The 22,858-nt window shown below is 41.3% G+C and overlaps 1 protein-coding gene across 3 annotated transcripts in view; it reads right to left on the reverse strand.

The window, feature by feature from the left end:
- The window catches only part of LOC126483818 (molybdenum cofactor biosynthesis protein 1-like), a 329,046-nt gene that overhangs the window by 116,248 nt on the left and 189,940 nt on the right, over nucleotides 1-22,858 (reverse strand). For 2 of the 3 annotated variants that reach the window (XM_050107015.1, XM_050107012.1), the window contains one exon: nucleotides 17,169-17,962. The exons of the other annotated variant lie outside the window; for it this stretch is intronic. The gene's annotated coding sequence lies outside the window, so the exon portion shown is untranslated. Of the gene's footprint in view, nucleotides 1-17,168; nucleotides 17,963-22,858 lie in introns of those variants that run through there. 3 annotated transcript variants of the gene reach the window in all.

Below are 22,858 nucleotides of genomic sequence, written 5' to 3' on the forward strand. Positions count from 1 at the left end.
CTGCATGGTCTTTAATGGCCATTATCAAATTTTAAAAAATTAAGAATAACAATAACACAGTACACAACAGGAAGGGTACAGCAGACTTTCCCTGATTGTTCCTTACATTATCTTTCCTTGATTTTTTTTTTTTTAATGATAATGTTTCTAAGTCTTTCCTGGTTTCCATTGAAAGGTTTGGATTGTTTCAAAGATTAATTTACACATTTTTTAATATTTTAATGTATTCTAGGACAGGAACTCAAAGAGCACAAGTATAAAAAAACTGCATGTAGGACATTCATGTAAAGCTTCCCATTTTTAACTGCAAGGTAATGGCAATCTATTTTGTTACAAGAAAATGAATTGGGACTTAGTTCTCCAGAGCTGATACTATTATAAGGAGTTGTGATGGAAGAACATGAGTTCCAAACAATGGATGCCTTGGATCTGTTTGCTGCTGCTTCTTTTTAATCTCTGCTGCTAATCCCATGAGTGAAAAATCTCTACCAATGAAAAAGTAGATTTGAATGACATTAAGTTTCTTCTCTTGTCGATAGTTGTTTCTACTGAAGAGAAATGAGTCTGGTCATCTTTGTCCATTTGCAGTAATTCAAAGGTGTCGTAGCACCTGACATGTATGCTTGAAAATAACAAACGATCAAAAATGTAATTAACAGAAGTATTGACAGCAGTAAGCTGTATTTATCACATTCAAAAAGTTTGTAATAGCTGTGGACCCTTGTTTTATCATGTCAATCCATTTGTGCCAATGGCTAACAGAGTACCATTCACCATCATGTCAAGTGGCAATAACAGTTTGCTTGCATCATAAATATTGAGTGTCAAAAGATAATTCTAACAATATGAAATAGGACAGATTGCTACTCACCAGTTAGAGCAGGCAATGGGCAGCAGACAAGCATACTGAAAAAAAAGAAACTGTCAGATACTATATACTCAAAAAAACACTTAGGTACTGAAGGAATTATCCAAATACCAAATAGGGCTGAAATCAGTAAATGTGACATACATGTGAAGACAGAAAAATAATTACAGTTTCAGAAAAAACTGGATGATTTATTCAAGAGAAAGAACATCACAAATTGGATGAGATGGTCCACCTCTGGCCCTTATACAAGCTTGGCTCTGGCTGATAGAGTTGTTGGATGTCCAACAGAGGGACATCATGCCAAATTCTATTCAAATGTCACTGTAGATAGTCAAAATCCCGAGGTGGTCTAACGGCCCTGCCCATAATGCTCCTTACATTCTCAATTGGGGAGAGATCCAGCAACTTTGCTGGCCAAGGTAGGGTTTGGCAAGCATGAGGACAAGCTGTGTGCAGACAGGCATTATCTTGCTGAAATGTAAGCAATGTATGGCTTGCCAAGAAGGGAAACAAAATAGGATGTACAGTATTGTCAACAGACAACTATGCTGTAGGGGTGACATCCATGTCACCCTTACAGCATAGTTGTCTGTTGACCAAAAGTGATCTGTTACGAAAAGAAATCGCACCCCAGATCATCAGTCCTGGTAGTTGGACCGTATGGGATGTGGCATTCACGGTGGTATCCCACCGTCTGGGGCGTCTTCAGACGCATCTGTGATGATCATTGAGGCTCAGTTCATAGTGGGACTCATCACTGAAGCCAATTATATTCCAGTCAATGCAATTCCAGACCAGGGAAGTGCCTGGGGACACACCAGATAGCAGTGCGATACCAACCCGGCTGCTGGCTGCCATACAGCCAAACGAGGACTGATGGTCTACTGTGCCATTTCTTTTCATAACAGGACCTCTTTGGTTGTCATCTGTGTCACCATTACAACACAGACATCTGTTGACGATATTATAAACCCCATTTTGTTTCTCGTCATGACAAGCCATCATTTGCTTACATTTCAGCAAGATAATGCCTGCCCACACGCAATTTGTCTTCATACTTGCCACACTTTATCTTCGCCAGCTAGGTCACGGGATCTCTCCCCAACTGAGTATGTCTGCGGCATTATGGGCAGGGCCACCCAACCAGCTCATGATTTAGACAATACAATGTGCCACTTGGATAGAATTTGGCTTGATGTCCCTCAGTAGGACATCCAACAAATCTATCAATGCCAAAGTTGCTCAAGAGTCAGAGGTGGACCAACTTGCTCAATTTGTGAAGCTCTTTCTCTTGAATAAATCATTCAATTTTTCTGACATTGTAATTTTTATTTTATTTTATTTTATTTTTTTTTTTTTTTTTGTCTGTGCACGTACATCACATCTACATATTTCCATCCCACACAGATAATTCTTTCATGCTGCATAATGTTTATTTTCATCTTACGAGTGTAATCTAATGGACAGAGCCCACCTCAGCATAGGGAGTCTCTGCTGGTTGGGAGTGTGGAGGTGGACAGACAGAGAGAAGTGTACTAGGGGGACGTAATAGTGTGTGAGGTTGGAATGGGAGCAGGGGAGGGCATTGAGGTGTGGGGCCACAGGAACGAAGCCTAGAAACTCTAGCTGCGACATATTCTTCACTCCTGTAAACCCCGTTACCTAAACCTTTGCTAGTCTCTCTGTCTCACATATCTAGGCCTTTACCTGCTCCCACCCCGGCCTCACACCACCACACCTTCTAGATGAGGACTGTCCCATACTTTCTAATATCTAAAAATCTTCCTTCAATGTGCCAGTCTGCCACTCAGTGTCTCCTCTAGGTGGGGAGCAGAAAGCTATCCTATTCCATATTATTGTTATTCCATCCCAGATATCCCAATGCTTAAAAATTAATTTTAGGCTTGCCGTAAAGTATTACACAAACACTAATTGGTTATTTTTTCTGATATTCAAATTATATTTTGCTCTCATTTTTGTCCCTTTATCTAATCAACTTTGCATTGTGACATTTCTGACGAAAGTACGAGTTATTCAGAAATTAGGTAAAAAGTAGTGAATTCTTCCTTTGAATCACTCTCACTTTGTCTCAGGCACGAGCAAATGTGTGTACCTGTATATGCATTTAGCTGTATCAAATTATCTTCCCCAACACACAAAATGGGGGTCATTATTCAATTTATCTTGAAAGTATGTGTGAAATGCACTTTCCACAAAAATGCTCAGATGCATAACTTTCAAAATATGTGTTTGAACAATAGGTCTGGAATTTTTAAAGACAAGGTGAAGAAACCATTGGATTGTATAATTTTTTTATTAATCACAAAGAAACAACATGATTCAAAGACATCAACAACAGCAATGGAAGTTCAAGTGAATTGTCTGCCTCCAATTCTGATCACAGAGAAACACTCCAATAGGAAAGAGGGCACAACATCCTGCTCCATTTTCAAAAGCTGCAATGTCAAATATTACAACCTGTAACAAAAAAAGGTCATGTGATAAATATTGTTTACATATCGATTACAGTAACAGAGGCATATATGGTCTAATAGGAAGGGTGAACACAAGGGCAGGACATGGGGAACAATGAACAGATGAGATGTGAAACCACGGTAAGTTAATAGTGGTGATAATGCCAGTTAATTACATGGGTGGGAAAAGCAACCACTCTTGCAACTCAGAGCTACTCATGTTTCTGCAACTGATCTTCCGTTCCTTCATTGTTCCTATTTTTCTCATATTAATAATTCTAGTTATAGAAGGTTTTCTAACTAAAAGCTTATTAGCATTTTGTAATGAAACCGATAAACAATACAGTCTCATTCTCTAATGGAAGAACACAGTACATCGCGTTCGTAAATAACTTGATCCAACAAAACAGTGGACATTCATTACATGACATTTAATTTTAAGTATCAATACAAACACTTACATAAAACATTATTTACACTCAAAACCCATTATTCAAAACTGATGTCCATATGTGTAACTGTTTACAGTAGCAATTATTAATATAGTTACTATTGCTAGCTTTAATATGGATTGTTAAAAAGTTTAGAAATGTTAACTTAAAAATGAACTGTAAGCAAAATCTTTTCTGTTAAAAAGTTAATGTTGAAACCACTGGAGAAACATTATAATGTATTATTGTAGTCATCATGTACACTGAAAAAAAAAAAAAAAAAAAATTTGCAACACCAAAAAGTAATTAACGTAGAGTAATGAAATTTCAGGAACATATATGTCTAAGTAACTTATTTAAGTGATTAACATTGCAAGATCACAGGATAATATAAGTGCGAGATACACCATTGCAAATGTGATACACTAATGCATTGAAATCCAGTGTAACTGCCCGAATGTAAGCATGCAAACGTGCATGCATTGTGCTGGTTATGAGTTTGTGGGATGAAGTTCCATGCCTGTTTCACATTGTCATCAAAACAGGGATGGTTAATGCTGTTTTTGGGAGACACTGGAGTTGTTCGATGATGTCCCGTGTGCACTAAATTGGAGCCAGACCTGGTTATCAAACAGGTCAAGGCAACATGTTGACATACTGTAGAGTATACACCCATGCCTCCATCTTTGCTACCCTCCCTGTTTACCTCTACCCTGTTGCTTCATAACCTGGGTTGTGAGTAACTGAATCCACTTTCTCTTCTTCCCCTTCTTTCCCCTCTCTCCTCCCTGACGAAGGAACAAAGTTCCAAAAGCTAGGATATGTAAATTTTCTGTTATGTTTTGTGTATCTATTGGCTGTACTGGCCAGCCCCTCTATCTCTTTGTTAGTATTTGTTTCACGTCTTTATATGAGATTTTCCATCATCACAATAATGTTAGTTTATAATTTACGGACAGCCTAATCCATTATTTCCTGTCAAGGTTTGAAACTTTAGAAAATCATAAATTTTGTCTTGGTAAAATAAAGGTGATTAGATGTTTCCCTTATGCACATGTAAAAGACTGTCAGTTCACATCTACATTTATAATCTGCAATCCACCAGGAGGTGCATGGTACAGGGTAAGTCCCATTGTACCAGTTATCAGGGTTTCTTGCTGTTTCATTCATGTATGGAGCATGGAAGAATGATTGTCTGAATTTGTCTGAATGCCTCCGTGTGAGCAGTAATCATTCTAATCTTATCTTCACGACCCCTGTGAGAGCAATATGTGGGGGCGGGGGGGGGGGGGGGGTGGGGGGGTGGGGGTGGGGGGGGTTGTGGTATATCCCTAGAGTAATCATTTAAAGACAGTTCTTGAAACTTTGCTAATACACTTTCTTGGGATAGTTTACACCTGTCTTCAACAGTCTGCATTTCAGTTCCTTCAGTATCTCTGTGACACTCTCCCATGGATTAAGCAAACCTGTGACCATGCTGCGTTTCTTTGTATACATTCAATGTCTCCTGCTAGTCTCATCTGGTACAAGTCCCACACACTTTAGCAATAGTCTAGGGGGGGTGGGAGGGGGGGGGGGGGGTCACACGAATGACTTGTAAGCATCTCTTTAGTAGACTGATTGCACTTCCCCATTATTATACCAATACACCAAGGTCTACAACCTGCTTTACCCACAACTGAACCTATGTGATCATGCCATTTCATATTCCTACAAAGTGTTACACACAGGTATTTGTACGAGTTGGCAGATTCCGACAGTGACTCACCAATATTATAGTCACAGGATACTAAGTTTATACATTTCTAAACATTCAGAGCAAGTTGCCAATCACTGCACCATGTTGCAATCTCATCAAGATCTGACTGAATATTTATGCAGCTTCTCTGAAATAGCACTTCATTACAGATAGCTGCATCATCTGCAAAAATCCTGATTTACAGCAAGGTCATTAATGGACAAGAACTGCAAGGTCCCCAACACACTTCCCTGGGGCACACCTGAAGTTACTTCTACATCTGATGATGACTCTCCATCCAAGGTAACATGCTGTGTCCTTCTTATCAAAAAGTCCTCAATCCAGTCACGTATTTCACTTGATACCCCATATGATCGTACTTTTCACAGTAAGTGTAGGTGTGGAACAGAATCAAAAACTGTTAGGAAATCAAGAAACACAATATACCTGTTGCCTTGATCCAACGCTTTCAGCAAGTTATGTGAGAAAAGTGAGAGTTGGATTACATATCATCTATATTTTTGAAAACCATGCTGGTTGATTCGAGAAGGTAGTTCCGTTCAAGATACCTCATTATGTTTGAGCTCAAAATATTTTCTAAGAATCTACAACAAATTGATGTCATGGCTACTGGATGGTAGTTTTGTCACTCCTACAACCCTTCTTGTAGACGGGTGTGATCTGTAACTTTTTCCAAAAACTAGGTAAGGTTTTTTGGATAGATTACAGTGAGAAGAGAGGATAACTCAGCCACAAATTCAATATAGAATCTGACTGTGATTCCATCGGGGTCTGGAGCTTTGTTTAATGATTTCAACTGTTTCTCAACACAACTGACACTAATACCTATTTCGTTCATTTTTTCAGTGTACGAGGATTGAATTGGGGCAGTTCTCCTGGGTTTTTATTTGCAAAGGAACATTTGAAAATCGAGTTCAGAATTTCAGCTTTTACTTTGCTACCCTCAATTTCAGTTCCTGTCTCACTTGCTAGGGACTGGACACTAACTTTTTTGCCACTAACAGCCCTTACATACGACCAGAATTTATTTGGATTTTGTGAAATGTCATTTGACAATATTCTGCTACAGTAGTCATTGAAGGCTTCATGCATTGCTCTCTTGACAGCCAAACATGTTTCATCCAGCGTCTCTCAATCTATAATCCTACACTTTGTTTTACACCTATTATGCAGTAATCTCTGTTCCTTTAGAAGTTTTCTTTACAGTGACTGTATACCATGGAGGTTCCATCCCATTATGAACTGTTCTACTAGGAACCTATCTACTCAGTGCGTGGTCAACTGTTCTTTTCAAGTAGAGGAAGAGCACCTCTACATGCTCCTGACCTGTGCTGAAAGTTTCAAGTTCCTCACTGAGATAAGATATTACTGATTTCTACTTAGTTAACTGAACGCATAATAAGAGGGAAACATTCCATGCAGGAAAATATATCTAAAAAAAAATCTTTTTGGTTTCGATGCCTTTCGCGTTTTTGGGTTCTCCATAGTTGACTCTGTCAATATTGTCTCTGACGCTATTCCTTATGCTCAACTGGATTCCTTGTCGACTACATTTTCGTCCCTTTTTTTCTCCCGGTTTAGGCTGTGCGAACGACTTTGAAGCTCATATCATGCTCAAACCCACGGCTCGGCCTAAGTTTTTTTGGGCTCTGCCCATTCCTGTGGCCCTTCAAGATCGGGTAAAACGGGAGTTGGATCGTCTCACTGCGTCAGGGGTCTTACTTCCTGTCACTTCCAGTGAGTGGTCCTCTCCTGTTGTTGTAGTTGCTAAGGCCAATGGTGATATTTGTCTCTGTGGCGATTTCAAAGCCACTGTAAATGCTCAATGCCTCATTGACACTTACCCTATGCCCCGTCCTGAAGAACTGTTCACTAAACTCGCTGGAGGACAGTATTTTCCTAAAATTGACCTGTCAGAAGCTTATCATCAACTTCCTCTCGATGCTGCTTCCTGACAGTTTCTGGTCCTTAACACGCCTTTCGGCCTCTATCAATACCAACGCTTGCCATTCGGGGTTGCTAGTGCCCCTGCTCTCTTTCAGCGATTCTTGGAACAATTATTGCTCCCTGTCCCTGGGTGTATCAATTACATGGACGACATTGTTGTCACTGCCGCCACCACTGACGAACATCTTCAAAATCTCCGCACACTTTTTAATGTCTTACAGACTGCCAGTCTTAAATGTAATCTTCAGAAATCACAATTTTTTCAGGCATCTATAACGTACTTTGGGTTCCAACTCTCTCGCGATGGTATTCAACTGTTTCAACACACTGTCGCTGTGATCGATGCCCTTCCTCGCCCTACATCTGTTAAGGAACTGCAGGCCTTCTTGGGGAAAATAGCATACTATCACAAGTTTTTACCATCTGCGGCGTCGGTGGCTCAGCCGTTGCATCCCCTGTTGCATAAAAACGTGCCTTTTCACTGGTCCGCGTCATGTGACGCGGCTTTCCAGAAATTAAAGACTATGCCTGGCTACTTATCGACCTGGCCAACATCTTGTTCTTGCCACAGATGCCTCTCAATACGGGGTCGGTGCAGTCCTTGCACACCATTTTTCTGACGGTTCAGAACAACCCATCGCTTGTGCCTCCAAAACGCTCACGGATGCCCAACAAAGGTATTCCCAAATTGAGAAAGAAGCTTTGGCCATTATTTATGCTCTTCATAAGTTTGGTGTTTTTCTCTATGGCTCAAAATTTCATCTTGTTACGGATCACAAAAAACTTGTTTCCTTGTTCCATCCATCAACGTCACTGCCCGACAAGGCTGCACACCGCCTCCAGCGTTGGGCTCTTCACTTGTCCCGTTTCAATTATGAGATTCATTTCTGGCCAATGGCTCAACATGCGAATGCTCATGCTTTGTCTCGCCTTCCCATGGGTCCTGATCAGGCATTCAATAGGGACGAACTTTGGTGTTTCCACCTGGATGTTGCCGAGCAGCGGGTTGTGGACGGGTTCCCCATCACTGCGGACAGGCTGGCAGCTGCTACGGGTTCTGACCCTACCCTCTCCCGGGTTTTACGCTGTATTCAGGAGGGTTGGCCAGATCGCCCGTCCGCTAAGACTTCTGATCCGTTGCGGAACTACTACACTTTGCGCTACCGCCTTACGGCTAGGGATGGTATTATCCTCCTCTCCACTGACAATGCTTCACCGCGTGTAGTGGTACCTGCATCTATGCGTGTTGCGGTCTTGCGCCTCCTTCACCAGGGGCACTGGGGTGTGTCTCGCACAAAATCTCTGGCGCACCGTCATGTGTACTGGCCTGACGCTGACTCTGAAATTGCACACATGGTGGCTGCCTGCGGCCCTTGTGCGTCACAGGCCGCTGCCCCGAAGTCATCTTTGTCACCGTGGCCTTCGCCTGAGAAGCCCTGGGAGTGCATTCATGCTGACTTTGCGGGACCTTTTTTAGGTACTTATTGGCTCCTTGTAATTGACGCCTACTCTAACTTTCCTTTCATTGTCCGTTGCACGTCACCTACCACCGCGGCAACCACCAGTGCTCTCACCCGCATTTTTTCTTTGGAAGGCCTCCCCTCTACTCTTGTTACTGATAATGGTCCGCAATTTGCCTCTTCCGACTTTGCAGATTTTTGTGCTCGTCACGGCGTTACTCATGTCACGGCCCCGCCGTTCCATCCACAATCCAACGGTGAGGCTGAACGGCTGGTCCGCACATTTAAGGCTCAGATGCGGAAACTTCTGACTTCTTCTGCTGATGATGATGCACTTCTCCAGTTCCTGGCGTCTTACCGTTTCACCCCCATGGGCGATCACAGCCTGGCTGAGCTCTTACATGGCGACAGCCCCGCACGCTACTTCATCTTCTGCGGCCTCCCTCCTCATGGCCGCGGGTGCCTTCCCTTGGCCGGTTCACCGCCGCCGGCCTCGTCTGGGTACGCGGATATGGCAGGCGGCCAAAAAGGAGCCCTGGCCGCATCTTACGACACCGTGGTAGACGCCTGGATGAAATCCAGATGGACACGGGTGTTGCAGTGCGTCATTCGGACCAGCTTCGGCCTCGGGTGCCAGCAACGCCTGTTCCGAATGCTGCCACACCACTTTTGGCTCTACCTGATGCCCGGGATCTTGGCATCTCTCAATACTCACAACGCAGCCCTCTCACCGTCATCGCGATGCCAGCACCAGAACGGACGCCAGCAGGAGACATGCCCATGCAGGAACCGGAGGATCATCCTCTGTCAGAGTACATCTACTCGCCTCCTCCTTCAATGGATGCTGACACATCACCCACGTCTCCTGTCATCTCGACCCGTTATCATCGGGGACACTTCCGTCCGTACGGGAAACCTCCTCCTCGAGACTTTACATTAGCCATCTCCAGGACACCTCCATCAAGACCAGTGCAACAATTTCAAAGGGGGGAAAAATGTTGTGACTCGCCGATTATTCAAAGTGCTGCCGCGCAATTACACGCGTCCTCTACGTGCGGCGCTGTCTGCCAGCCATGCAGCAGCTGCGCCACCTAAGCAGCCAGCCGAGCAGCGGCCGCTAGACTGAGACTCAGTGTTGAATCGAATGCCGACTTGTACACAGGTCAACTTACTCAGTGACTTATATGTGTTGTTGTGTTGTTCGTAAATATATGTGTTAAACTTGAAGTTCTAACACTTCTCTTTGGCAGTAATCTTTTATACAATTCTATTCTACTAGAATGATCCTGCAGTTAATGAGGTCCCAAATGTTTCATTGTATCCTCAATTGACTGCTCTCTTTCTTGATTTTAGTTTCAATATTACATTTCTCCCCCCCCCCCCCCCCCCCTCTCCACCTCACCACCCTCACTCCATCATTTTCTATGCCGATCACTTCTGCTTTGCAGTCAATATTAGAGGCGAAACTGGTGACAGAAGACATGCAGAAAATGCAAGTCTTTATGTCTGTCAGTTTCAATATTTTACAATAAAATACGAGCCTAAAGTATGCTTTGTGAGAAAAAGCTATCAGAAACATAATAGTATGTAAAATAACTACCTCTATGTTATTTATATGAAATCAAATAACAACACCAAAACATTTGATGATGAGCACTGTAAACAGAAATTGTAAATGGAAACCACTGAAATTGTAAGGTACCAAAAATGTTGTCTTACACTTGGGACTAAGAGAACTATGTCTACTCTAAGTGACGTTAAAAGGGCAATATCACAGCCCTTGACAATTTGGTACCTCAAAGATTTCCAGTTCTTTGCCCACATTCTCTGCCAACTGAGAACATGAAGGGTGGATTTCACTTCATGGTCTTCTTTCCTGCATTTAGCTTCCAAACATCAACTCTCACATATAATTTCAAATCAACAGTACAGGATGTCAACAGCATAGAAACAAAACCAAATACACACAATTATAATGTTGTTTCCAGACTTAGGCCTGTAAGTTCAATATTATATTCTCTTACTTTTTTGTTCTTTTTGAGGGTTTTGAATGGATTTAAGAACACTAGAAACACACGATTCTATGCCTTTAGCATACTCAAGTGGTCCACTTTTAACTAAATTTGAGTTTTCTTTTACACTGAATAAGATGCTGCACATTGTTCCCAATTTATTTCTTGGGTTGGTAATAAAATATTTAACCAATGGTGGTCCAAAATTTCTATACAGTTATTTTCTAGTTTCTGTTTTTAGGACTTTTCCAATTTAGGAACACAATAAGGATCTGTTGAACCCCATGCTGAAAACTATAAATTTCTACATCAATTCTTTAAGTCTGAAGACAACATAACCATACCATTAAACAGAGACTCACATTACACAGGACTGAAAGAATATGCACATAAAAACACACATCACTAAAAATAAAAATAAAATTATATTTATACACAGGTACTACTCAGGACAGTAAAATGTTATCATAAATGAATCAACCAAAAAGAAGACATCAGGGGTAACATGAGAAACTAAAAAGGTTTTCAGCTAGTGAAGGAGGCAAGTTGAAAGTATATTTTACAACAACAAGCATTTTTGGTTACATTCAAAACATTAGTGGTACATTCAAAACATAAATAAATAATGAAGCTAGTTGTTTATCTCACCATTTTTTCAAGTTGTGTGAAAATTGCACAAAAGTAGGGAACACCATTTGTGCCGTAACAAAGAGCAGAACAGCATTAAATGAAATATAAAATAATCCATTCACTGTTCAATAAAAGATATTAGATATTTATGGCAACTGAGTTTAAATTCACACTAACCACAAAAGCAAATCAGAGTAGTTAGAAACAGGATAAGTTTAAGGAAGAAAAGTTGAAGTACAAGATGGAGGAAAGGAAACATGAACAGGCTTTAATATCTGGTACAGTGAGATGTACCCTCTGTCATACTCTTCATAGTGGTTTGCAGAGTGTGGATGAACATGTAGATAGCATCATCAAGAACACAATCAACGTGTATCTGAAACTTGAGCTTCTCCTAGTGTGTAGTGTCACAAACGTTTTGACATTATTATACATACTTCTGCCACTGGGGCAATCATAGGTAATGACTAATTTGGCAGTAATATGCAGTGCTAGATTTGTTAAAAGAAAAAAAATAGACTTCTTAACATGTATTTATGGTAAGTAGCACTCTATCATTTCCTATATTTCTAAGTTCCTACCGAGAGTTTCCATAGTTTGATTTAGACTTCTGAAAAAGTTATAACACTTTTCTGAGCTTTTTAACAGTGTGAATACAACATTTGTATCTTACCGCTTCAACTAGAGCAAAAGTTCTATTGTATCACATCTCAAAATCTTTGGGTCTAATTTTTTTTGTCATCAGCGGTATACTGTCACAAATCAAGCCTTGGTTATGTGTATTGTTAGATTTTGTTTATTATTATTTATGTGGGGTGTATGAGCAATGCAGCTGACTGGGATTCACCTGCTGCAAGTCATAGACTGACTGCTGCTGTGTTCACTGCCTGGGTCAAAGGTGCTGAAAGGATGTGCTCATTGATGCTATGGAGACACTGTTCTGTGTTTTATTTTAATGACAATTATTGTCAGTTTCTTCTTGTTTTGTTTATAAGAAAGGAATGAGGACATCATTAGATCTTTTGAAGAGTACACTACATAAATCACAAAATGTTATTTCTGTATTAGCAAAAAATTGGACTACATTGTATGATAGAGATGAAAAAGAAACCGTGATTAAATTCTTTCTGTGTTAGATTCCTGAACCTGCTGATCTTTGAGAGAGAGAGAGAGAGAGAGAGAGAGAGAGAGAGTGAGAGAGAGAGAGAGAGAGAGAGAGGGGGGGGGGGGGGGATGGGATTTAATTGTATCTCCCCATGCAGCCGTAGCATTTTGGCATGTCGTACATTGATCAGATCATCAGTAGCTTGGAGGACTCGTATGTAGGGCATAAGCAACATACACACACACACACACACACACACACACACACACACACACACACACTTAATAATAGTCAAGAAAATTTGCAACCGCAAAATATTGCCTCGGTACAGGTCATAGAATCTAATATACAACACAGATATTTCAATATGCATATCCAGTTACTGGAATAGTGTTATTAAGAAAGCTGTTGAGAGACAGAAGTTTTTGCTTAAATTCTTATAATTTACACCAGATGATATACAAAATAAACTCCAAATTACTGTAACAACATAGTGCACAAAGCACACACTCATTTTCTAATTACAACAATCATACCCCAAACTATAAAAATTAAAATATTGAAGACCAGCATCTAAGTTTAGCTGCTACAAAATTATGTCACAGGTAACAATTATTTAATTCACTTCTTAAACATAACAATTTAATTTAAAAAAGACAACAAATAACATTTTTAAGTACAATATTCAAGTTTAGGTGCTGCAAAGATGCATAACAATCATCTATGTTTCAACATTCTTATAAAAAATACAACATAAAAAGGAAGACCTGATTGTAGATCATGGGTGGGCTATGTAAAATAAATGACAAAAATCAGCAGCTGTAAAAGGCAGATTTTTTTCCAACTACAACCAATTCCTCCATATTACAACAGCATAAATGAATGCAGCTCTTTTTCCCCAAATTTGCTGCTTCAGATTATTAGTGTCATAATGAAGTCTTTTAAGAATTAGAGGCACAAACAGATTAATAAATACAAACAAAAGCAGGAATATTCAATTTGCTCGAGGCTACCAAATGAAAGAAGAAAGGGGGCTACGGAGGAGAAAACAAGATCACGTAAGAAAGAAATAAACTGCTGATTGTTTGCATCATTCCTAGACTCAAAACCCTAAGCAAAAGAAACAGTGATGATACCATTGATTTAAAATCATGTCAGAAAAGACGGCAGCTAATTCTAGGTGATCCTCCATAAAGCCATGGTCTCACGTTGTCAAACCCCTGCATGATTGTTTGAGGGACAATGATTTGACATTGATTGTTAAGTCAAAAAGGCAATGCATCTTTGACTGAAGAAACAATCAAAAATATATTCTTTTAATGGAATATTTACATTGCAGTGTACTGATCTGAGAAACATACTGAAAAGAAACATGACTATGTTGAGAAATTTTCATTTTGTATTTTCTTATATTTGTAACCGCAGTACATGAAAAAAGTGACACTCGACATTTGAGTTAACTGAAAGATGAAAGATTAGGGTTTCATGCCCTGCCGATCCTTGTCCCCAAACGGGGACAGCCCGCAAACAGAATTCTACCAACCAGCTTGGACTGAAAACATAACACACAAGAATCGTGCCCGTGAGTGTAGATGACACTCGGAATATCACGCAACACGGATACCCGAGAATGGTGTCTGTCAGAGCAGATTGCAGATGAAGCACGAAGGCAGAGGGAACAAATTACAGACCTGCTCCATCTGACGGTCAGTCTCAAGTAGCACTTTGTAAAAGCAACAACTAATGTCACCAAAATATGCGAGGAAGACAATGATGTCCAACTGTGCAAAGGACAACTCAGGAATTTCAGCAAACTTCTGGAAAAACCTGAAGAATTAAATGGACAGAAACCTGTTCTGGATTGGTAACTTACAAAATAAAACATTTTCAATCTCTGGACTAGTCACACACAAGAAAGATAATAGGCCTTTAAAAAAGAGGATACCATACAGTGTAAAGCTGAAACATGTAAATCAGTCTGGCCAATATGCTCTACACCTGAGCAAAAGTGTCAATGAAGTGGTGCACCTTTTAGGAACTGTTAAAAAAGTGTCATTTTACATCAATGAACACAGCAATGACAACCTGATCCTAGGAGAAAAGAGCTGATACACACTATTTATTTAAGAATGAACACTTCACCTCAACTTTTCACAGCACGGGACCATCAAAAATTGAAACAATAGAGCAACACAGAGGACACTACCACACAGCTGGGGAAGGGCACAGAGAGAGAGAGAGAGAGTTTAATGACCTACTTACTCACTTTTTACTGGCAACAAGATAAGAGTGCAGGTGGTGTCATATCAAAATTGTAGAGAACATGCACGAGAAAAAGTTTTAACAATAGCAAATTAACGTACTTGCTAGTGCTTATTTTTTTTTTTTTAAATATCTCTCTCAAACTGATCAGGTATTGGAAAAAGAAAGATAAATATTTTGAATTAAGACTTAAAACAGGATGGAAACGGGTACCATATTGGCCTGAATATAAGATACACCATTTCTACAAAAAATCTCCCGTAAAAACTGGGACTTTTATGAATCATAGAAACCTCAACTGTAGTGCTTTTTCTTAAGTTTGAAATGAAACAAAAATATCACTACAGTTTGTAAATCAATTGTTGTGTATGAGGTAGCAATGCAAACATTCTCTTTGTTGCTATCCCATTTAGGTAGTGACTACAGAGGGATCCAGAAAAATGTAGACATTCTCTGATAGTTATTACCTTTGGAACAAAGTGTTATATGGCTGCAATTTTGAGTGGTAGCATAAACCACTGTTTTCCCAACAGATCTTGTCGTGTGGGTTTCCAGCAGATGACAATGCAGCACTGGATGAAGTACAACTATTGTTTGAGCAATGCAAGGCTGTACTGAAACAACAATTTATTGTATTTGGTATAAATTTTAAGCCGACAATGCTGTTTAAAATGTGCACAAGGAAAGGTCCTCTGAACAACAACATCAACCTCCAGGTTCCAGCACTGCTGTATTGCAACATTTTTCTAGATCATCTCAAAAATCTATGAAGCATTGTGTATGGGGAAGTGGGATAAGCTGATCAAGTGCATGATAAATTCTGAAGACTGCAAAGTGGAAAGTGTACATTCCAAGATTGTTTCACACTATGAATGAGGACAACTCGAATCGAAGGATGGAGCACTACGAGTGATCTGAAGGCATGCTTCACGAAGATGAATGGTTTGCAGGGAAGGTTATCTGGCCTAATGAGGCACAATTCAACCTGAATGGTAATGTAAACTGTCATAGCTGCGTGTATTGGGCTGCTGAAAATCCTCATGTTCACATGGACAAACATGTTACTTCACTTGGTGTTAATGTGTGGTGTGGTCCGTCATAGTATTGTTTCTCTGACCCATTCTTCTTTGAAGGTACATAACTGGTGAGGTGTATCATATACTGCAAACATTGATTTTATTAGCCATCCAAGTGGTGTTTGGAAACAAAAGATTTTTACCTACAAGACTGTACTCCGCCTCACCACCACAGAGATATCAGATTCTACTTAGATGAAAATATACCTGGACGACAGATAAGTCGAAGAGGAACTGTCAAGTGCCCACCAAGTTCATGGGACCTTACAATTCTCGACTTCTACCAATGGGGGACCTCGACAAACAAAGTTTACCAACAGAACCTAGCTACACTGAATGAGATATGAGAAACCATCAAGACATCCTGTGCAGCTACCACACTGGCAACATTGACAGCTGTACTTCAGTCAACAATTCAGCAACATTGATGTTGCTTGGCTGCTAACAGGTGTCACTTTGAACACACAAAATGATCTTCCTCCCATGCAAGAATTTTGACACTATGCCATTTTGTTCCATCAATATTGACTATCAAAGAGAGTCTACATTTTTCTGGACCCCTCTGTATTCCCATTCTCACAGTTTCACTATTTTAGACAATGGAACAGGCACAGTTTTTCTCTAACTAAAGAATATAATTTATTCTTCACCAATGAAGCACAACATTGAGAGAAAATTTTGGAATTCGGTACAGTTACGTTGCAAATTTCAAACTCACAGTTATTCATCTAACAGATGTGCTTTTTAAAGGTACGGTTCAAGAAATGCTGCACATGCAATGCCCGGGATTGTAGTGACGGCACTGTACTTTGGGAGGAGAGTGACAAAAATACTGACAGTGACAAAACAATGAATGTTAGTGAAGTTAAGAGTGTCTTACATGAAAACTGCAACTGAAAGCTTTGTTTTTGTGTGTAATTTATCTATAGTGTACTACAAAAAAACTGGTTAAGGGTAAATCACATTTTGAAAAGCTTTTGTAAATGGGCAACTTGACAAATTATTTTTAATTAAGTTTCTCTCTTTTTCGAAATTAAAGGGGCAACTTATATTCAGGCCAATTCGATGTGTATATAATTTATGATAACTATGGACAGACTTTGAAATTTGCCTACATCACCCCAGGTATACTTAACTTATTTCACTGCCACACAGATGCTCATGTCCGGTGGAAGTCTCCTCTAGTTCCCCCACTTTTGGCCAGAAGCATTATTTCAGATATCACAATGTCATGACTCACAGCTTTGCACATATCGTACACTGTTAAGGCAGACACCGATACAGCAGCGAGAGCTTCCATCTCCATGCCCGTCTGCCCTCTACACTTTGCCGTGCCAGTTATAATCACACAGTTGAGAGCAGAGTCCGGTTCAATGTCCACAGCCACAGAGGATAAAGATATGTTATGACACAGAGGGATAAGGCTGGACGTCTGCTTGGACCCCACAATTCCCGCCACGCGAGCAACGCTAAGTACCTTCAGGCCATTTTCTCATATGAGTTTCATCAGTTCGGGTCCGACAAAAACCTTTGCTCGTGCTGTAGCAGTCCGTTCTGTCACCAGCTTCGAACCCACGTTGACCATTTTCGCCCTGCCAGACCGGTCAACATGAGTCCGACTTTCGGACTGTGCTCCCAAACTGCAGAAACGGCAAGAGAAGACAGAGGGCTGTGCTCTGTGTGTTTGTTTTGTTAGGAGTCCTGCATTGCACATAATGCTTGGGGCACAGGGAAGCAAAAGAAACTGTTTTCTAGATTCAGTCACTACACTCAAATTACGTGACAACAACTGAGACGTCTGTGTATCCGACACAAACAGGGGCGAAATATTGGTATCTGAGAAGAAGTACTTTTGAAAATCTTGTTTCTGAAGGTTTAACAACTTCCAACTTTGTGCCTTCACGACATCACTACAGCCATCAAGTTCAGGGCCGCCTGGAACAAAAATACAAGCTGTAACAAACAACTCTTCATAATCTGAAAATAGGTTAACTACAAAAGAATTTTTAAGCATTCGTGTTGAAACACTCCCGATTAATTCCTTTACTGGATTTTGGGTAATTTACCGAAGCCACCAAACAGTTAATTATTATGATATATGACCGTGTGCTTAATGGATGAAAGGCTATTGGTTGTTCTGCTGTGGTTTCAGGAGTATTTCAACCGAATGCGGCTGTTCTGGGACGGAATAGCTAATGATTGAAAGTTTGTCTATTGTTAAGAATCACAAAGGTTGTGATGTACAACTGATATATATTTCCTACTAACACACAAATTCTGAGGCAGTTGCTACCTTTGCCTTACACGTCTAATTGTGGTTATCTCTTTTTATTGATTGCTGATTTTCAGTACTTTGTCACACGCAATGCTGATGGTTAACATTCACAACAATCCTCACTGCAATCCATGGTTGTTGCTGGCCGACACGGTTGACGTGAAACACGTAATTCGGCACTTGTCACTTTCTGTTTCTTATCACTTGCGAATCGGCATTAGTGAGAGTCAACCCCACGACGATCAGGGGGACGTGCTCACTCGTCATACTCCAGTGAATTTTACCGTTTACAACTCACTCGACCACCATTCTTGCCCGTCTTTCCTGCTCTACTGGGGTGCACTTAAGAAGGCAGCAGTGTGGTGCATTCTGTGCAGAAAGAGATGGGGAATGCTTTATGGTGCTGTCTGTGTGTTCTCTCTCTCTCTCTTTCTCTTTGTCCCACGACTCACATTTCAGCCACTTCCAACCCTCGTATCTGGCACAGGCCACTGTGTCTGCTTCTGACTCTGCCTAGTAGAATTTATGCGGTCGGAAAGCTATCGCTGTTGCTTTCTAATGTAATACTTGTCATGTTTCCTTTATGCCAGCCATTGTGAACATTAATGGCTAAGTAACCTCATCATACCTAAATGCCTTGTATCGTACACGCACCCCAAAATGCACACTACAGACAGATGTGGCAGAATGACACGATGTCTTTATATTTCATACTTCACCAATTTCCAAATGCACACATAACTTTTGGAGAAGGAGGTAGCATGGAAACAGAAGTGTGTCAAAAATGCCAAGTTCTTCCAGCAATGACAAGCTACATTTAATAAAGGACACTTTTCAGTTGCTCGTGCTAGGGTCTGCCCACAAGGACATGCTTTTGGTCTGATTGACAACATTCCAGCCGGGTAATGCTGCACACCACTGGGTTGAACATACCAGCTGTCAACAGATCCGATACAACAACAACAGAAAGAATGACTTCCCGAACACAGTTGGAAATCACTGATAGAAACAGTATTCCCCTCATTCACATGTGTTTGCAGACCTCTGTTCAGTCATAATGTTTATTGAAATAATGATGGTGAGCACACACTCTGACAGAGTTCAACTTCGTTGTTACATGGTTGTTCAGCTTTTTCCTTCTTTCCTCCTCCCTTTTCTCTTCCCAAAATCTTTTCATTCTTTGACTGTGTTCCTGTTTCCTTTGATATGTACATATTTTCTCTGTTTTCTTCCTTCCCTTTACTTCAAGTTTTATGTTCATAATTTTGATTCTGAATCTGTCTCTTTCATTCATCATTTCCATTCTGATTCCTGCTCGTTTTGGCATTCTTCTATCTCTTTAAACCAACTGGTTTTTTTGATTAAGGCATTTACTACATCCTAAATCCCTTTGTGATTCTGTCGCTGTTCGTTGTGTGTATGTGTCCACAGAATGTTAGTCGGTGTTTTCTGATTGTGACTGAATCTGCCTCTGTGTTCTTATAATTCTCTGGTTGATCTCTTCATCCATATGCCATCTCTGTGCACTGCTCCAAAAAATTTTCTGAGGATTTTGCATTGTATTCTTTCTGCTTTGTGGTGCCTGGTCCACAGATTGTGGTCATTTCTGATGCGAAGAGTGCTTCTGATACTATAACTGTATTATAGCGCATGTGTTTGCCTTGTACTGAAATGTTTCTTTTATTACAGTGTGTCCATGTCAGTTTGTACACTTTATGAAGTTCTTTTGTTTGTTCTATGTTTTCTTCCTTCTTTGATCCACCTATTTGTATTGTTACTATTATATTGAATAATTTAATATATTTTTGTGTGTTTATTATTGTTATTAAAATTGTAGATGTCTGTCGTATGCTAACAGCGAGGTTGCTAGCGAGTTGCATTTTTGAGGGTAGCTGGGTGAGGGGGGGCGGAAACAATAACAAACTGTCACTCCCCCCCCAAATAACCCAACCCTGGATGCCAATACATTTGCTCTGTATAGGTGTTTGTGTCCTGAAGTATGAGTCAATTTAGCAAAAAAAAGCAAAGGAAAGCTTCATGTTCTGGCCCACATAAAAACCAGATGACCAACCACAGTGTAATCCTCTGCAATGGCATCACTGAAAGCAGTATGGTGGGAGGGGGAGGGGGGGGAGTCAGCACACCCTGTTCTGGTCACTGCCAGCTTTCTTGACCTCAGAGTCACTACGTCTCACTCCAACAGTTCCTCAATGAGCATCACAAGGCTTGGTGCACCTCGTTCCAGTCCTCCCACCAAGGAAAACCTCGGGCAGTACTACGGGTGAGTCGCAGCTGAGCAGCTGCCTTCCCCCTGTACCTGCAGTAGCTGCGAGAGGATATTTGTGTTACACATACGCTAAAACTGGTGTAGATGCCACAGGACACTCTTTGGAGTGTCACCTACAAGCACACGCTGCTACACACTTGACAGTGCTAGGTGGCCATGAGTTCTGGCTCAAAGATCCTGCAACTGTGGTTGGAACTTCCCCAGTGTGACTCTCCCATTCTTTAATAGGGTATTTCAGTGTCCGGGGCACGTTCACATTGGACAACACTGTCCAGTACAGGCTGCTGTCTTCCACCCGTGCTCTCTTGCACTGAGCATTGCATCTTGCACAAGTGAGTCATAAGGACTCCCCTCTTCTGTATGTACACTAAAAAAGCAAAATTGTCTTTTCAGACGAAAAAGTAAAATTGTCTCATATCCACATTCTATCCTTAAAAGTATCCTTATGTCTGGGAGACGCAGATCCACCGAGCAGATCCCACCCGACGACCCGTAGCAAGACTGCAGCACAAGAGGCAGGAGTGCCACCTGTTCCCTTTGACGTTTCTGTCTTGCTTTGCCACCTATCAGTAAGTGATGAACCAGCTAAATCTGGACTTTGCTGCCACAAATCAAGAAGCAATGGCTCGGAGACAGCATGAGCTCATTGTCCAACTGACGGGTGGAAGCAACGCAACAGCAACAGCAACACCAACACCAGTCACACCACCAGTGAATATACTAGAGAGGCCCTCAATACCACCACAGTAGTCCTCGAGCTGGAAGTGACAGCTCCGTGGAACAAAGATGGACCTTCGAAGCTGGTGGGTCCAAAATGGAATCAGCAGCAACATACACGAACAACTGAGCCTACTGACTCACACGGCAAATGCAGCGTGCTTTTACCAACACCAGTTCTGAGCATCGGTAATATGAGGGACCATACAAACAATTCTGCAGCACCTCAACTACACAACACTACCCCAGCCGCTACGCAGAACACTACACCGACTGGCTTCCCACTGGTCATAATACACAATTACACTTGCCCCGGCAAGCTAAAAAAGACATTTGTAGAATGTCACTCCCCACAATATACCAAACACAAAACTCACAAGGGACCATGTATCACTGTATGTATGCAACAAAACAGATTGCACAAATCTCCTGAAAATCGTCAAAGCTGGGGGAATTGAGTATCATAAATATAACACCCAAGGGGGGAAAACTCGAATGTACATCGTGAAAGGAGTTGACACCACAACCCTCAATGACATTCTTCATGGTATAATCACAGCTCTCAGCTGGGACTGTGAGAGCATGAGATGAATTCTTGGATTCGTGACACACAGATTGCAGCCAAACTATTTAGTGGAGTTCGATGACACAGCTTACTCCTGCAACTTTCTGACGCAGATGCTCCTGCTTCACATGGTCGTAGTAGAAATATACACACTTCCGTGTGTCCCCCAACAGTGCCACCACTGCCAGCAGTTTGGCCATGCGGCACCCGATGTGATCTGGCACACGGTGCCGCAAATGCACTGGTAACTGTGTAGCACGACACTTTAAACTTGGTACAACTATCAAATGTACCAAATGTGGAGGGGTCCATGTGCAAACTACAGATGGTGTGCAGCATACAAAGAAGCTCTAAGGTGCAAAAGTGCCAAAGACAGACAAGTGGTAACCAGAACAGCTCCAAGACACTCCCCACCCCCCAACCAGTAAGGTGTGGAATCTCTTTTACTGGCATTGTCAGTGGAAGTGGATGAACTGAGGATGCACAGAGCTCCAAAAACTCACGGCACACTCCCACAACAACAGAACCACAACCCACACCTGCAATGCTAGAAACTGCCCCTGTACTGATGACAACACTGCCGGTCCCAGACAACACCAAGTCAACTCTGTCTAGGCCAGATTGTGACACTTGTGATATCACAGAAGACACACCCAAACTAGGGCAACCACAAACACACGAAATAAAACAGAGGTACCCAAAAAACAAAAGAGGGGACACTATCACACCACAACAAATACACCAACAACAGACCAGACAAACATAGGAACACATTAAAAGGAACAATGTAACTGTAACTCACACTCTTGCCCCCCTCACCACAGCAATAACACAGGTGACCCCAGATGAAATACGAACCATGAATAACACACAAGCCAGCCCATCCAGTACACCAACATAAGGACCACCAGCCACCAACACCACCGCCAGCACCTTGGCTGACATAACAAACATTCTCACCACAATCAGAGGCATAGTGGAGACACT

This window comes from Schistocerca serialis, chromosome 6, assembly GCF_023864345.2.
Source record: "Schistocerca serialis cubense isolate TAMUIC-IGC-003099 chromosome 6, iqSchSeri2.2, whole genome shotgun sequence".
Classification (NCBI taxonomy): Eukaryota; Metazoa; Arthropoda; class Insecta; order Orthoptera; family Acrididae; genus Schistocerca; species Schistocerca serialis.